We start from the raw sequence: 18,988 nt of genomic DNA on the forward strand, positions 1-18,988 counted from the left end.
GACACCTAAAACACTGTAGTATTTTTGGGAAACAAAAACTTTCACGGGATTTTTATTTATTTCACCTTTATTTAACCAGGTAGGCAAGTTGAGAACAAGTTCTCATTTACAATTGCGACCTGGCCAAGATAAAGCAAAGCAGTTCAACACATACAACAACACAGAGTTACACATGGAGTAAAACAAACATACAGTCAATAATACAGTAGAAAAATAAGTCTATATACAATGTGAGCAAATGAGGTGAGATAAGGGAGGAAAAGTAAATACAATACAGCAAGTAAAACCCTGGAATGGTAGATTTGTAGTGGAAGAAAGTGCAAAGTAGAAATAGAAATAATGGGGTGCAAAGGAGCAAAATAAATAAATACAGTAGGGGAAGAGGTAGTTGTTTGGGCTAACTTATAGATGGGCTATGTACAGGTGCAGTGATCTGTGAGCTGCTCTGACAGCTGGTGCTTAAAGCTAGTGAGGGAGATAAGTGTTTCCAGTTTCAGAGATTTTTGTAGTTCGTTTCAGTCATTGGCAGCGGAGAACTGGAAGGAGAGACAGCCAAAGGAGGAATTGGCTTTGGGGGTGACCAGAGAGATATATCTGCTGGAGCGCGTGCTACAGGTGGGTGCTGCTATGGTGGCCAGAGAGCTGAGATAAGGGGGGACTTTACCTACCAGGGTCTTGTAGATTACCTGGAGCCAGTGTGTTTGGCGACGAGTATGAAGCGAGAGCGTACAGGTCGCATTGGTGGGTAGTATATGGGGCTTTGGTTACAAAACGGATGGCACTGTGATAGACTGCATCCAGTTTATTGAGTAGGGTATTGGAGGCTATTTTGTAAATGACATCGCCGAAGTAGAGGATCGGTAGGATGGTCAGTTTTACGAGGGTATGTTAAGCAGCATGAGTGAAGGATGTTTTGCTGTGAAATAGGAAGCCAATTCTAGATTTAACTTTAGATTGGAGATGTTTGATGTGAGTCTGGAAGGAGAGCTTACAGTCTAACCAGACACCTAGGTATTTGTAGTTGTTCACATATTCTAAGTAAGAACCATCCAGAGTAGTGATGCTGGACGGGCGGGCAGGTGCGGGCAGCGATCGGTTGAAGAGCATGCATTTAGTTTTACTTGTATTTAAGACCAGTTGGAGGCTACGGAAGGAGACTTGTATGGCATTGAAGCTCGTCTGGAGGGTTGTTAACACAGTGTCCAAAGAAGGGCCAGAAGTATACAGAATGGTGTCGTCTGCGTAGAGGTGGATCAGGGAATTACCAGCAGCGAGAGCAACATCATTGATGTATACAGAGAAAAGAGTCGGCCCGAGAATTGAACCCTGTGGCACCCCCATAGACACTGCCAGAGGTCCGGACAACAGGCCCTCGGATTTGACACACTGAACTCTATCAGAGAAGTAGTTGGTGAAACAGGCGATGCAATCGTTTGAGAAACCAAGGCTATTGAGTCTGCCGATGAGGATGTGGTGATTGACAGAGTCGAAAGCCTTGGCCAGGTCAATGAATATTGCAGCACAGTATTGTTTCTTATCGATGGCGGTTATGATATCGTTTAGGACCTTGAGCGTAGCTGAGGTGCACCCATGACCAGCTCTGAAACCAGATTGCATATCGGAGAAGGTGCGGTGGGATTCGAAATGGTCGGTAATTTGTTTGTTGACTTGGCTTTCGAAGACCTTAGAAAGGCAGGGTATGATAGATATAGGTCTGTAGCAGTTTGGGTCAAGAGTGTCCCCTCCTTTGAAGAGGGGGATGACAGCAGCTGCTTTCCAATCTTTTGGAATCTCAGACGACACGAAAGAGGTTGAACAGGCTAGTAATAGGGGTTGCAACAATTTCGGCAGATAATTTTAAAAAGAAAGGGTCCAGATTGTCTAGCCCGACTGATTTGTAGGGGTCCAGATTTTGCAGCTCTTTCAGAACATCAGCTGACTGGATTTGGGAGAAGGAGAAATGGGGAAGGCTTGGGCAGGTAGCTGTGGGGGGTGCAGTGCTATTGACCGCGGTAGGGGTAGCCAGGTGGAAAGCATGACCAACCGTAGAAAAATGCTTATTGAAATTCTCAATTATAGTGGATTTATCGGAGGTGACAGAGTTCCCTATCCTCAGTGCAGTGGGCAGCTGGGAGGAGGTGTTCTTATTCTCCATGGGATAACTGACTCTTCCTACCCTGACCTTATCTGGCAAAGACTCATAAAAAGCATGACAAACAAAGTCTTCTGTTTCCCCACACTCTCCACCGGATCTACATCTCACCTAACTGTATGTGTCACAGACACCGGGAATCTTAAGTTTCAACTGCTCCTCCTTAACACTCGTTGTCGACCCCGTTATCACTCCTTTCATCGGCGCCCTGCTCCGGAGAGCAAAGCAAGTCCCAATTCTTGTCCCTAATTGCGTAATCCGGAGCACCCGCTTGCTCTGGCTGGAGGAAACAATAAATCTACATGAGTCCACTCCTAGTTACCTTCACCAACTCCACAGTTCCCAACCTATCCTCCCCCCACAGCTTGACACCACATATGGATCAGCCAAAATGCAATGATCCATTGTCTCTACAAATCTCACTCCCACTGGGCCAGAATCATCCTTATCATCCTTGGGACGAGCCCCGAACTCGGCAGTCCTCGCCAGGTTCCATCTCTGAAATTCTTGGGCACGTATCCCTCTTTTTGTACTCGACGCCAACCTTCCTCACCATACTGCTTCCCTCTATACTCAACTTATTTGCAGCAGTCATCACTACACATGCCACAGTTAATTCATCTTCACTCTCGTCATGTTCAATTTCCTCATCAAGCTCTTCAAAAAGTTCTGAGATCCTCCATTCTATATTCACTCAAAACATATTCCTTTTTTCTCCTTTTTTTCTTGTCCACCATCATTTCCTTCACCAGATTTTCCAGAAGGCTTGTGCAATCCCACACTCCATATTTATGCATAATATGTTCAACTTTTTTTCTTGTCCACCATTAGACTGCAGTTTCCCATACTGAACTAACTCTTCTTCTTTGGCAGCTGCTATGTTAGTTCTCTTAACCTGCTATGAAAATATTAAACTGACCCCCGATGCACCCTATGGCCGATCTAAGCAATAATGGAGTGCTGATGTTACACCCATCGCTGTTAATTCCCCCCTTCTTTTGCAACACCGACTTTCAGACACACTCCTAGCACAGATAAAACAATGAGCCAGATATTTCACCAGATGTATACTTGTTTAGCACCCGGTTGGCATTTCCACTCACTACCAAAAAGAGTGATGAGAGGAAGCCCAGTAGCCGACAAGTGAGAGAATATGGACAGAGATTGATTTTGGCCTACATTCTGCAAATTTTCTCATTTATGGAATAGTTGGTCTACATACAGTTTTCTGTTTCCCAAATTATAATCTGTAACAAACAGAGTGGACTGCGTTTTGTAGACTTTACCGTTTGCCAAAGTAAAAAAAGCGTTTAGAAGGACTGCTAGGGCGAATTTAGTTATTGCACACGCGCACGTCAGGGTAGGCGTTCCCTAACGGAAAAATGCTAATAAATACTATAACGGTCCAATTGGATCTCACTATCTCGTGCTTGACTCTGCCCACCTCCTTGATTTTTCTAAGATTCATTTTCTCCCATTGGAAACGACTGGCTCTATCTTGAGTTAGTTATCTTTGCATCTTTGCTCCAAGTATGCATTTACCCGTGACTTGAATATGGAGCAAGAAAGACGAACCCGGAATCATAACGCCTGAGCGGAGTTGCCACATCCGGTTTTCAGCGTAAAAGGAAGCTAGGTCACCCGGCACCATAACATGTTTACGTTTCTGTAACTAAGACTAGCTAAGTGTCTCGATTCGCACCGTCGGACTCAGAGCATTCAGTTTACATTTCCGAAATAAGCTAACCAGTTACCCACCTGGAAGATGAAGTACTTTACTGTAGCACCAACTTTTTTTCAAGTTCCAAACTGTCTTATGGAAGGCTAAGGGGGACCTGCAAAATCAAGGTAGCTACAGTAATAGCTAACTAACGTTAGCAAGCTTAGCTAGGCTATTTGATGTGAGCCACTAGTCTATGACAAACAATAGGCTACTCCATGTACTGATAATTCATGTTCTGCAATCAATGTGCCCTTGCAAGTGGCATATTTGCCTTCAATATAGACCTCAGTACATAGCTGGTTAGTTAGATGATTTGGCTACTTGGTGGTACTCCCAATTCGCATATGTTGTGTGCCAAGTCTCATTGGATCTAACGTTACTGCAGTGAGATGCAAGTTAGGCTTCTCAGTTAGCCTGAGGCTAGTTTGATAAGCTGTATGGGGGTAATTCAGGACACAAAGCACCCATTAGGTGTTGTGGTGTAATAAACAGTCGTGTTTACATGCAGACATAGGGAAGTAGAGTGGGTGGACTCCCTTGGTCAGTTGGTGTAGGCCTAACGTTACACTTGGAATCAACTGTAGTTACACCACTATCTAATATTACAGAACCTCAGACTCTCACCATTTTCACTGTTATAAAAAGGACTTTATAAAATCAATTGGATTGATATGCTTCAGGAGATAGGCCTGGTCAGCTACTTGGAAATGACTAGGTCTAGCCTAACTTAATTTAAATTGACCCTGGGTGTCACCCAGATAGCTAGTTTAGTTGGTGTGAGATGGATGTAGATATAAAGCCGGAGGAGGATGAGGTGGAGATATCCCCAGCTGTCATTTTGTCTGACTCTTTTGATGCAAGTTATTCATATGCTGAAAATTTGTATGACACAACAAAACAAAGCCTTATTTGTGCTCTGTTAGAAGATAGAAAATCAAGTGATACGGAGATTAAAATTAATTCAACAACAGTTGGTGTTCCAGCTGTAAATGTGGGTGGTAAAGGTGTTGTTCATGTTCACACAGAACAGGATAGCCCACGCACCTCTGTAGGGAATTTAATCAAAGAGGAGCCATGTTTTTACATATCTCCCAATGATTTTCAGATTGGAAAAGTATGTACCTTTTCTCAGTCGCAGCATCTAGTTGCAGAAAGTGTTTCTTTGGGAGGACAAATCAACCCAACTGCACAGATATTTAGCAGCTTTCAAATACAGCCCCTAAACAATGATCAAGTGCTGACTGATTATGTTAATCTTCCAAGCCAAAGTATTGCCAAACCGTTTCCGATAATTTCACCTGCAATAGCAAGTGACAGTAATTTAACTCCAGTGCTGCAATCATGTCATATGAGGACTCACAGGCCTATTCTTCCAGCCTATTGTAAACCATTTAATTTTACCTCTGCTCAAGAGGAAGACTACGACGTTAAAATAAAAAAAAGAGGGAAGAAAATGGTCAAGGCACAAAAAGGGAGAAAAGATGGAGATATGTGGCGACATCGTGTTAATTACTCAAAACATATTTCACCAAGGTCGTCAGCTGGGAAAAAGTTGAAGGATCCATACTCCAACTGCAAGAAAATTGGCTTGGATTTCAATGTTGGGTCTGGATCCAATCAGAAACTAGATTTGCAGTTGCTGACTAAAGGTGTGATGGTTGAGGTTTCTGATTTTGCTAAAGAAGTTAATAGAGCTCAGCAGCATGTTGTCTGTGACATTCTAGAGTACAACTTTGATCTTGGTTTGCAAAAGCATCAAAGGTATGATTTTGCGACACGTACTATGCACAAATTAAGAGAATTGATGAGAAAACGAAAAACTGTCCTAGGAAAACCTGAATTGGTAATGGAGGTGTTTACCCTTCCTGATCCCAACACGATAAAAGGATCGAAATATGCCCTTTCAACTGCAAAGAATTATGACCGTGTGTCAGAAAATCTTGAAACTGCTGGCACATTTTTAATGGACAAATCTCATCTGGACATCGTATCCAGACTTACTCACCATGTCAAGACAGACAACCTGTTAACTGAGAAAGATGTAACGCAGTGTGCTGGTGGAACGGCGTACAGCCTTGCAAGGGACCAAAACTGGCATCTAATGGCTTCTACAACGTCAAAAACAATGAAGGACCCTTATCCCCTCTGTAAGAAAATAGGATTAGAACTTGATGTGAAATCCAATTTTGGGGCAAAAGAGAAACTTAATTTGGATTTATTGACCAAAGGTATAATGATTGAACTTGGTAATTTTGCCAAAGATGTTTGTGGAACTTACAAGCAAATTGTCATTGATGTCCTAGAGCACAATTTTGATCTTGATTTGCCTATTGAGAAAACCAAGCTGTCTACCTATATTATTACAAAGTTGAGACGAGTTGTTAAGAAAATGACATGCATGGCACATAGAAGGAAACCTCCATATTTAAAGGAAACATTCTCACTGGGGGTTGGCACAAGAAAGAAACCTGCAGTGATTTCCAGTAAAATGCAGGTCATTAACTCAATTGACTCAAATGTGTGGAAATATCAAGGACTGAAAAAAGTTACAGAAAGAAGACGATTAGATTTGAGAAGGAAAAAGGGAGAAAGAGCCACTTGCAAAGTAAGAGAAATGAAGGCAGAGAAATTTCATAGAGGTAGACAAGTAGGCCTAGTTCCTCAGTCTGTGAAGAAACAGACCATTTCCAACGAGACTGAACTCACATTGTCAGCCGGAAAAATGAAGGTCCCGGTCAGCAAAATTAAAAAGGCAAATGTGATGCCCTTTGCAGAGAAAGTGGTGAAAAACTGCTACCCCTTGTGCAAAGAAGTAGGTGTGGAACTTGATGTGAAATCCAAACCACTATCCAAAACAAAACTTGACTCACAGTTACTGACTAATGGCGTAATGTATGAGGTTCATAAGTTTGCAAAAAATACAAAAAAGGCTTATATGTATACTGTCTATGATATACTGGAATATAATTTTGATCTAGATTTGCAAAATCAGAAACGCTGTCAATTTGCCGTACATATTTCATCTAAACTGAAACGAATGGCTAAACGGAAATATGTCACAAATGAAGACTTTTCAAAAGAAGTGTTTATAATACCTCTTGTGACTAGACAATACAAGAAAAAAGAAGCTACTCCACCTGCAAGATTGTCAAAAAGACAATTGGATTTGAAAAGGATACAAGAGGCAAATGATACAGAGGAGAAGAGGAACTGTCAGAAGATGGTTAGCAAGACCGGTTTGAAAAATCTGGTCCCTGATGCAAGGACTGTAGGGTCTCTGCATGATGAAGAGATCATCTCTATCGAAACAGCTGAAACTGTCAAGCTTGGCCAAGATAATGGACCCACTGACTTCTGCTTAAAGGAGTCTGATGTTCACTCTGGGGTCACAGAGCAAACCCCATGCCCAGAGAACTACCAAGTTGACATTTGCTGGAAAATGATCAATGAAATTGTTACGAGTAGTGAAATGCAACAGATGAGATGGATTTTTGTACCTTTTTCAAACTGTTTTGGTGTTGGGACTGGTTCGGAAAAGAAATTTCAACAAATCCTTGCTGAATACAGATCAGACATCCTACCACTGGTAGTTGAGAAACATTGTGGCTTTAGTTCCACTGAAAAGACAATGATGTGCCTTGTAAGTCAGCTCTTCTGTGGCTTACATTTGATTGATGGCTTAGCTCACCAGGCAAAAACAACTCTTCTACTTTGGGAAAATATGATTTTAGGAGATAAAGAAGTAGGAGTCCATAGCTCCCCTAACATTGAGACAACAGAGTTGGAGTCTGGAACAGTGCGTTTGGTGAGTTCTGTGAGTGATGCTGTGCAAGAGCTTGGATGGGCAGAGGACGGTCAGCTTGTTCCGTTCGAAAGCTTTTTGACCAGCAAAAAAGAATTTGATGAAGTTCCTTTGTCTCTATCCATTGGACACAGAATTGATGGTCTGTTTCATAATTCTGCTGGAGTGTGTAGCATCCATGATGATTTGGTTGAGTTTACCAGTACGTACGGAGCTGAGAGTAGTTTGCTTGCTGCAGTTGTTGCTGATTTGGAGGTTCAACAGTTCAAGGCCGGATACAGAGCTCTGGGTCTGGTTTCCAAGCTTATCATTGATCCTCTCTGGAGAGCCTTAACTTTGAAGGGAAACGTGTTGGAGATGGAAGAAAGATACCAAACCCTTGTTACCAAACTCAAGGAATGGCAGGAAGATGGGAGAGACCTTGTTAAAGGAAATGCATGCTTGTTTGATGACATTGAGGTACCCAAGAACCTTGTGTTTGACAGGCTTACCATGTGGACTGACACAGACTTTTTTGAGTTGACTGTTCAGATTGTTGAGTTGATCCTAGCCAGTTTTCTGAAGGTATGTTCTATGATGCTTCCAGTCGAACCAGAGCTCCTGTCAAAGAAAAATGATCGATTCAGGAAGGATTTGGCAATATTAGATCAATTGCAAAAAGCTAAGTCAAATGCAGTCAGTATTGCCATTGAAGGCATGGACATGTGCAAGAAGAATCACACTTGGGAATGGCTGTCCTTTTTGGATGAATCAAAAATAGTGTCAATGAGGAAAACATTCCAGACAGTGTAGACAAAGGAAGAAGAAAAGCTCTCTGCCACACCTGCAGAAGAATGGAAATGGTAAAGGAATAGACATGAAAGACAGGATATGTATTTTTTAATTTATCTATTTACTAATGAACCACAGTGCAGAACCTTTTAATAGCATGGCATCTTTCAAAAAATGCATGGAATGTGCTATTTTTTCTAGCACCTTAGCTTTTGTGTTTAGACTGGTGAAAGATAAACAGCAATGCAACCTCAGATGAGTTCAGACAAGTAGATACAAGTATAATATAGTTACATTATATACCTATTTTGTGGTATACTGTATTGCCTAAATATGTTCAAACGTGGTGTCAGTAAATGTTGAATGTCGAATAACGCTTATCCATTTTGTACCACATGTGAATGGTTCCACGTGCTTACCTGTTTTTATATTGTTTGAAATCCAATGTAGAGGTTTTTCAGGAAGTGTGCTGTCAGGAAAAGTGTAGAGGCAATAGTTGAATTTGCAGATTCCCTTGGCCTTCTATTCCCTTTTGATGCCTGGTCATGTTTATGAAAAAAAGAACATGATCATTTTGAAAGGAGACCAGTCGTTTTTTTTGTGTTATTAGCTGATTTCTGGACCATTTTCCCCCTCACTTTTTGTATGACCATTGAATTGCCTACTTGAATGGTCAACTTAAATAGAAACAAGATGGAGAGCAAGGCTCTGAAAGTTGTCAACTTTTCCACTGTCAAAATGAGTCATGCTTTGTTTTAATTGTTTTTAAATACATTTTTAAATCATATTTTCGTTATCCATTTTTGAGAGCCTGTTTTATCTCTATATTTTTGGAGATCAAGATGTTTTCATTAGGACAAATGCACACTGGACTGCAGTGCTTTTCTATCTGCTGCAGCATTCAACCTTCCACATTACTGTAGACTTCAGGAAGAACATGCTTTTAGATATAAACATCAAATAATTAGCATAAGGTGAGAGCTTCATTCACTTCGAAAACTATTCACTGTTTCAATTAAGTAGCTATTTAGTTTCTTCTGTTTTTTGTTTTGTTTACTATGACAATGCATTCTGTCTTTCTGCAGGCCGAGTTCCAGGTTTGTGATGTCCACCATGAGAGATTCTTATTGAAGTTTAACCAGTGACTGTGTGTACCAGTGTTTCCTCTGGAAATGTTGTTAGCTGTGGGGGAAAACTTAGCAGGGGTGGGGGGGTCCCCCTTTTTTTGTGTGTTCTGGGGACCTCCCTGTAAAACTTAATATGTATAAGTACTCTGAACCTAGGTTCTGGTGACTTTTTAAAAGGAAAAAACTCAAAGGGAGAGGGACAAAGAGCATCTACTTTCACATTTAAATGTTCTTACTCGTTTCATTGCAGAGAAGTCCCTCTCACAATTAACGGAAGACACTGGTATAGTCAGTGTGATTGCTGCTATCTGGCTTTGGCAGGGGTAGAGCTGCCCCCACTCATCAAACTGTGAGGCCAGCTTTGTCATTGCTGTCAGCTTGTCCAACCTCTGAAATACATGAAAAACTAAGATATGTACACATTAAACAAGAGCCAACAGAGTGGTAGTTCAACAGGAAAAAGTGTTGGGCAACACTGGCCTGAAATATTCTCATCAAAAGATTGTCACACTCATGCCATACCTTGAATGCTTCAACTAGCACATGTTGCTTGTAAAAGAGGGCCACTCTTGCAGCAAGAACTGCCTGGAGAGGAGGGTCAGGTTAACCTCTCTTGGGTATGTGGGACGTGACCGTCCCACCCGCGGTACACACTATCAACAGCCAGTGAAATAGCAGGGCGGCAAATTCAAAACAACAAAAATCTCATAATTCAAATTTCTCAAACACACAAGTATTATACACCATTTTAAAGATCCTCCTTAATCCAACCACAGTGTCCGATTTCAAAAAGGCTTTACGGCGAAAGCATAAAATTTGATTATGTTAGGACAGCGCCTAAACAAGAAAAACCACACAGCCATTTTCCAAGCAAGGAGAGGCGTCACAAAAACCAGAAATACAGCTAAAATTCATCACTAACCTTTGATGATCTTCATCAGATGACACTCCCAGGACTCAGTGTTACAAAATACATGTATATTTTGTTCGATAAAGTTCATATTTATATCCATAAACCGCATTTTACATTGACGCGTGATGTTCAGAAAATGTATTCCCACCAAACCTCCGGTGAATGAGCACATCAATTTACAAAAATACTCATCATAAACGTTGATAAAATTTACAACAGTTATTGAAAGAATTATAGATATACTTCTCCTTAATGTAACCGCTGTGTCAGATTTTAAAATAGCTTTACGGCGAAAGCACATTTTTCAGTATTCTGAGTACAGAGCTCAGCCATCAAAGCAAGCTATCCAGTTACCCGCCAAGTTCTGGAGTCAATAAACTCAGAATTAGTATTATAAATATTCCCTTACCTTTGCTGATCTTCGTTGGAATGCACTCCCAGGACTCCCACTTCCACAAGAAATGTTATTTTTGTTCGAAAAACTCCATATTTATGTCCAAATACCTCCTTTTGTTCACGCGTTCAGATCACAAATCCAAAGGCATAACGCGTGAGTGTAAAACCAGAGACGAAAAGTCAAATGGTTCCATTACCGTTCGTAGAAACATGTCAAACGATGTTTACAATCAATCCTTTGGGTCTTTTTAACATAAAACGTTGATAATATTCCAACCGGACAATAGCGTATTCATTACAGAGGAAAAAGAAGGAAGGGCGTGCTTGCCTGCCTGCGCAGTAAACAACTCACTGGTCCCAGGCAGTCCACTGATTGACTGAGCTCCTATTCTCTGCCCAGTAACAGTAGACGCATGAAACAAGTTTCTAAAGACTGTTGACAGCCAATGGAAGCCTTAGGAAGTGCAAAATGACCCCACAGACACTGTAGTTTCGATAGGGATTAGATAGGAAAAACTACAAGTCACTTCCTGGTTGGATTTCTTTCTCAGGTTTTTGCCTGCCATATGAGTTCTGTTATACTCACAGACATCATTCAAACAGTTTTAGAAACTTCAGAGTTTTATCTATCCAAATCTACTAATAATATGCATATCCTATCTTCCGGGCTCGAGAAGCAGGCAGTTTAATTTGGGCACGTTATTCATCTGAATTTCTGAATACTGCCCCCTACCCTAGAGAAGTTAAAGGTGTTTATTCTGCATTACGACATCCTTGTCGACCCACTGTGCTGTCAGACTCAGCATGCTCATGAGGCTAACATCGCTGGTCCAAATGTCATTCGTGAAGCTAATAGCAGTGACGCCCATAGCAAGTAGCTCATGGATGTGCGTTTCAACAATACTGTGTAACTCCGGTAGGGCAACATCTGAAAAATAGCTCCTACTTGGTAGTGTGTACCGGGGCTCGAGGTGCTCGAACCAGTTCGGCAAAAGCCAACATCATCCATGACAGAGAACGGTTGATGGTCAAGGGCAATGAATTCCATTATCTTGGCGTGAATGGATTTCGCCTTTAAGTTGTCTCGCTGGAATTTTCTTAGTCTTTCAAATGACTGCTTGACTTGAACATGTTTAGTTGTTGGAAGTGTGCGCTTAGTTTTGTTATGCTTTTGTTCTAAGTAGGGGGGTGATGCACTTTCCAATGAGTAATTAGATCTGGTATTGAAAGATTTCACTTTCTCCCCTCCTCGGGAAATAATAGCAGCACAAATGTTGCATATGGCCTTTTTGTTATCTTCCTTTAAAACTTCAAAATAGATCCACACAGCTGACGTTGTGGGCTTGGTTAGGAATGCTGTGTTGCATGTGTAGTGCTGTATTTTTCGTGGCGTCATTACGTCATCTACATACGTTATATAGGTACAGTGGGGGGAAAAAGTATTTGATCCCCTGCTGATTTTGTACGTTTGCCCACTGACAAAGAAAGGATCAGTCTATAATTTTAATGGTAGTTTTATTTGAACAGTGAGAGACAGAATAACAACAAAAATATCCAGAAAAACACATGTCAAAAATGTTATGAATTGATTTTCATTTTAATGAGGGAATTAAGTATTTGACCCCCTCTCAATCAGAAAGATTTCTGGCTCCAAGGTGTCTTTTATACAGGTAACAAGCTGAGATTAGGAGCACACTCTTAAAGGGAGTGCTCCTAACCGCAGCTTGTTAACTGTAAAAAAGACACCTGTCCACAGAAGCAATCAATCAATCAGATTCCAAACTCTCCACCATGGCCAAGACCAAAGAGCTCTCCAAGGATGTCAGGGACAAGATTGTAGACCTACACAAGGCTGGAATGGGCTACAAGACCATCGCCAAGCAGCTTGGTGAGAAGGTGACAACATTTGGTGTGATTATTCGCAAATGGAAGAAACACAAAAGAACTGTCAATATCCCTCGGCCTGGGGCTCCATGCAAGATCTCACCTCGTGGAGTTGCAATGATCATGAGAACGGTGAGGAATCAGCCCAGAACTACACGGGAGGATCTTGTCAATGATCTCAAGGCAGCTGGGACCATAGTCACCAACAAAACAATTGGTAACACACTACGCCGTGAAGGACTGAAATCCTGCAGCGCCCGCAAGGTCCCCCTGCTCAAGAAAGCACATATACATGCCCGTCCGAAGTTTGCCAATGAACATCTGAATGATTCAGAGGACAACTGGGTGAAAGTGTTGTGGTCAGATGAGACCAATGTGGAGCTCTTTGACATCAACTCAACTCGCTGTGTTTGGAGGAGGAGGAATGCTGCCTCTGACCCCAAGAACACCATCTCCACCGTCAAACATGGAGGTGGAAACATTATGCTTTGGGGGTGTTTTTCTGCTAAGGGGACAGGACAACTTCACCGCATCAAAAGGACGATGGACGGGGCCATGTACCGTCAAATCTTGGGTGAGAACCTCCTTCCCTCAGCCAGGGCATTGAAAATGGGTCGTGGATGGGTATTCCAGCATGACAGTGACCCAAAACATACGGCCAAGGCAACAAAGGAGTGGCTCAAGAAGAAGCACATTAAGGTCCTGGAGTGGCCAAGCCAGTCTCCAGACCTTAATCCCATAGAAAATCTGTGGAGGGAGCTGAAGGTTCGAGTTGCCAAACGTCAACCTCAACCTTAATGACTTGGAGAAGATCTGCAAAGAGGAGTGGGACAAAATCCCTCCTGAGATGTGTGCAAACCTGGTGGCCAACTACAAGAAACGTCTGACCTCTGTGATTGCCAACAAGGGTTTTGCCACCAAGTACTAAGTCATGTTTTGCAGAGGGGTCAAATACTTATTTCCCTCATTAAATGCAAATCATTTTATAACATTTTTGACATGCGCTTGTCTGGATTTTTTTCTTATTCTGTCTCTCACTGTTCAAATAAACCTACTATTAAAATTATAGACTGATCATTTCTTTGTAAGTGGGCAAACGTACACAATCAGCAGTGGATCAAATACTTTTTCCCCCCACTGTACCCACGTCAGCTTTGACATCAATTTTGCACATTGGCGTTAAACTAGACATCGGGCCGATGTTGGCATTTGTAGCTAATATCGGCCAATTCCGATATGCTTACCGATATACCGTGCATCCCTAGAAATAATAGAAAAGTGAAACATGTAATAATAGATACACAATGAGTAACGATAGCATGGCTATATACAAGGGGTACCAGTACCAAGTTGATGTGCAGGGATATGAGGTAATTGAGGTATATACTGTATGTACATATAACTAGGAATAAAGTGACCGATAGTAAACAGTAGCAGCAGCGTATGTGATGAGTTAAAAAAAAGTAAGTTCAGGTAGCTATTTGGTTAACTATTTAACGAACTATTTAGCTTATGGCTTGGGGGTAGAAGCTGTTCAGGGTCCTGTTGGTTTCAGAATTAGTGCATCAGTACCGCTTGCCGTGCGGTAGCAGAGAGAACAGTCTATGACTTGGGTGGTTGGAATCTTTCTCTGACACCACCTGGTATAGAGGTCCTGGTATGGAGCTCGGGCCTAGTGATGTACTGGGCTGTCTGCAGTACCCTAGTGCCTTGCAGTGCCGTACCAAGCAGTGATGAAGCCAGTCATGCTGTTCTCAATGTTCAGTCAAGACTGCATGTAGTATTTTTACCTCTACAGTGTAGAGTCAACCATGTGGTGATATGAAACATTCCACATTGTTCCTCTGATTTATGTATCACTGGTGGGGAGACAGTTTCTGGATCAAAATATATGCAAGTAATGCTGTGACTTGGGATTTGATATCTTTTTACAATGATTAACACTGTCACTAGGCCGGGATGAAGTGGATATTCATATCCTCTCATGACTGGAGGTCAATGAGCTTATTCATTTTATTTTATTAATTTGCTTGATCTAATCATTTCATACATGTGTATTCTCTTTCAACTTGATGCATGTTATTTGAATCTGGGTGTACAACAGCTCTTTTCAGGGTCCAGTTTGTGATCCTCAAAAATGTATTAGTAGTCTTTTTTGTTGTGAGTTCCACTTATTTTTTTGTACTGTCTACTAACTTTCCTGCCGGTTTGAATATTCATGAAACATGATCATCTTTGGCTCTGCTCCTTATGTTTATTCACAGATCCTCTGCTTGAAACAATTACGGGATGTGAAGTCTGATTCTGTTCTCAACTTGTTGACCTGCCCTGAGGATGTTGAACACCACTGTTACACCTTCAGCCATTTATTTTTTTCCTGTCAGTCGATGGGCTGACTGACCTCAAGGCGCAGAAGGTGTTTTAAGGTTTGTCGTCAGACACAAATTATTCAGAGTCTGTTGTGAAAGACAAAGATATCCAGTCATTTCTAATTATTTATAATGTATGACAATAGTAGTTAAACACGACTCGAGAAATTATTGAATTACATATTCCTTGGCGGCAGTCAGCCTAGAGGTTTGAAATGTGAATCAGTTACTGAAGGGTGTCTAGTGTCATTTCCCAGCTGACCTCTGTGTACTAGTGTTGTGCCTTTTAGCTGGGCACATATGGGCCCTAAAATGTTCCATGGGCCCTAAAATGTTCCATGTGTGGTGTGCTGCGGCTGACCTGGTGCCTCTGCACATGTGTTTTGGGGGGTTGGGAAAGGCTAAAGACAAAGTTCAATTTCTGGAAAAAAGGACAAAGCATTATCCTGTTGTATTTTAGGTATAGGAGGAGGTCTGGTCATCTAGTCTGGTGCAGTGGGGTGTTCCAGGTCCGCAACACTTGAGGAGAAAACTTCTTAATCATGATAAGGTATGGTAAACTTGTGACTGTACGTGTCATAGTCACTGTGTGGACCTCTATGAATCATTACTTAGCTAGGGACAGTTAGCTGCTTGCACATACAATAAATATTTATACAACTTTCTACAAAATTGGCTTGCCACTGTAAATGCTCAAAAACATGATGGTTCTTATCACACCGAAAGCGCACTTGATGATTAAATTATTTGTGTTGCTCCTTCCTTCACAGGTCCTCTGCTTGCCATACTAGAGGGACATAGTCTGTTTCCATCCTCAACTTGCGGACCTGCCCTGAGGATGTTTTACACCACTGTTGCGCCTTCAGCCATGTTGATTTCCGACTGGTTGTCTTTGGACTACATGCCATGGGCTGACTGACCTGAACCTTTACCAGAACAGAAATACAATGTTCATCAGACTTTCCTCACATTGGATTACTCTCTGATTAGTTATGAGGTCACAGGAAATGGACTCATTACTCATAAATCATTGCAGCTCACTTGACTGCTTCTGACTGTGGGTAGCAGAGCTCTCTGGTGTTTCACCATTTGAAATTAAACAACAAAAATGTAAATGACCATTGTTTTACACTTCCGACATATCGCAGCAGTAAGAGTAGTATTCTACCCGACTCATATAAACAATATCCTTGAGTGTTTCGTTGATGAATGTATCTTTATAAGATTGTATTCCTTTTTTACCTGTAAAAAACCTGTAGACATGCATGACCCTGTAAATATTTTCAAGGAACATAAATCTCACTACTTGGTATTTTTATATGGGGATTGTGAGAAATATATTTGTAATGTACTTTTGTATGTTAATGGTAAATCAAAATAGTTTTAATTGGACTAGTCCATAAGATTTTTGTTAGGATTTGTTTGTCTTCACCAACTGTTCTTAATTATGCAACCTTTTTTGTCCAATTATCTCCACGTAATACAGCCATCTTTTCCATTCTTGGTTATCTGCCTCTGTAGCCTTTATCTAAACTTTCATTTTTTTGTATTACTTTATTATTTTTTATTGCTACTGTCTTCACATGGAGATGTTAGTTATGGGTTGATGATTCCAATTTGGCAACAGGTGCTTGGATAGTTGGGATTAAATAAGTATTGTTACGGTAATAAAAAATGTAAATATCGGTCCCACTTTAAACCAAGTACTACATTCACAAATCATCTATAAGTGTTTGTCGTACTCTATGAAGGGTTACATACCCATTGCCACTGTAGAGTGAATTGCCAAATGTGACATAACTCAATATGTATGTTCACACACCATTTGTAGAGTATGACATATGGTTATCGACTATTTGTGAAGTATTTATGTAGTGTTTATGAAGCCTTTATGAATGCTATTTAATGCCTTTATAAGTTGTACTCAAAATTATAAATACTAGTATTATTAATAGACTTATATTTGTTTGGGGTGTTAAGTGAGCTAGCAAGTGTATTATGGCATTTAGGTGTTATGGATAATAGCTCTGGAGGAGAGGTCGAGCCAAAACAAAGTAAACACTGTTGCCTCCAGTACGATAGGTGGCGATATTGCACTGTTTATCTTGACTGCAAAACAAAGAAGCAGATGCAAATGTCCAATCTGGAGTATCATGGGTCATGCACTGCATACGTGGAGTGTCTGAAAGTGGGCGTGTCAACAGAAGTGGGTGTATGGAAAGCGAATCAGCTAATTGGGCAGATTTGTTGCCACTTGACCATTTTGTGTGTGGGCTGCACGACAAGTAGATTGTTGAAAACCGTAGCATTTTAGCTAACCTTAATACCGTCATTCTCCTAACCTGCCACGTTAATTATCCAAACCTGCTACGCATTTTAGCTAAGCCTAACACCTTTCCTAACCTTAACCTCATTCTACTAACATGCCACGTTAATTATCCTAACCTGCTACCTTCTTCTTTGGGATTTGGTTGGCGGATCGCATCCAACTTCGTAGTAAATCCTCGCAATCCCAAGTACTCCTCTGCCGCTGCCACCACAACCAGTATTTTCTGTGACTTTCGATCCATTTCTGCAGTACAATTGAGAACCATGGCTATAAATGCGAAAAAGCCAACCTTACTGAAGCACATGTTCTTCCCATCACTCTTTCTCGGTCTCTGCCTACTCACAGGAATCCTCTCAGGATCCCTCACCCTGTACCCATCTTCCACTACCAATCTTCACTGCTTTGGCATACAACACTTTCTGTACTACTCTAGGCCATCATTGTAAATAAGAATTGGTTCTTAACTGACTTGCCTAGTTAAATAAAGGTTAAATACATAACCCTGGCAACCTCAATCTGCCTTTCTCTCACTAGACACCTCCGATCTCCAGCCCCATGGGCACCCCCACAACTAACATGCATAACTTGTCCCACCGATACCACACATTCCATCGTCTTATGCCCTCCTGCACACTTCTCACATCTAGGCATCTCCCTCCTACACACTGCTGCAACATGCCCATAAACTTGACACCTAAAACACTGTAGTATTTTCAGGAAACAAAAGCTCTCACGGGATAACTGACACTTCCTACCCTGACCTTATCTGGCAAAGACTCTTCATAAAAAGCATGACAGACAAAGTCTTCTGTTTCCCCACACTCTCCATCGGATCTACATCTCACCAAACTGTGTGTCACAGACACCAGGAATCTTATGTTTCAACTGCTCCTCCTTAACACTTAGTGTCGACCCCGTTATCACTCCTTTCATCGGCGCCCTTCTCTGGAGAGCAAAGCATGTCCCAATTCTTGTCCCTCATCGCGTAATCCGGATTACCCGCTCCCTCTGGGTGGAGGAAACACAATAAATCTACATGAGTCCACTCCTAGTTACCTTCACCAACTCAACAGTTCCCAACCTATCCTCCCCCACAGTTTGACACCACATATGTTTCAGCCAAAATGAAATGATCCATTGGCTCTACAAATCTGACTCCCACTGGGCCAAAATCATCCTTATCATTCTCGGGACGAGGCCTGAATTCTCATTGAAGAAATATTTGATCATCATACAGTTCTCTTTTGCCCAAATTATAATCTATAACAAACAAAATGGACTGCGTTTTGTAGACTTGACCATTTGCCAAAGTAAAAAAAAAACCGTTTAGAAGGACTGCCAGGGCGAATTGAGTTATTGCACATCAAGGCAGGCCTTCCCTTACGGAAAAATTCAAATAAATTATAGAACGAGCAAATAGGATCTCACTATCTCGTGCTTGACTCTGCCCAACTCCTTGTTCTATGATTATTTTGATCCAATTGGAAATGACAGGCTCTATATTGGGTTCATTTTCAAAAAG

At 41.4% G+C, this 18,988-nt stretch overlaps 1 long non-coding RNA gene across 3 annotated transcripts; it reads left to right on the top strand.

The window, feature by feature from the left end:
• The first annotated feature begins 3,663 nt into the window (after positions 1–3,663).
• Positions 3,664–17,966, top strand: LOC145864210 (uncharacterized). 3 transcript variants are annotated; one of them, XR_014382803.1, is made up of 5 exons: positions 3,664–4,000; positions 9,285–9,422; positions 15,033–15,194; positions 15,598–15,687; positions 15,908–17,966. It is a non-coding gene; the product is annotated as an uncharacterized LOC145864210 (long non-coding RNA). The 3 variants fall into 3 exon arrangements; XR_014382804.1 differs by lacking the exon at positions 9,285–9,422 and having other exon boundaries at positions 3,669–4,000; XR_014382802.1 differs by lacking the exon at positions 3,664–4,000 and having other exon boundaries at positions 4,034–9,422.
• Positions 17,967–18,988: the final 1,022 nt, after the last annotated feature.

This window comes from Salmo salar, chromosome 26 (assembly GCF_965601325.2).
Source record: "Salmo salar chromosome 26, fSalSal1, whole genome shotgun sequence".
Classification (NCBI taxonomy): Eukaryota; Metazoa; Chordata; class Actinopteri; order Salmoniformes; family Salmonidae; genus Salmo; species Salmo salar.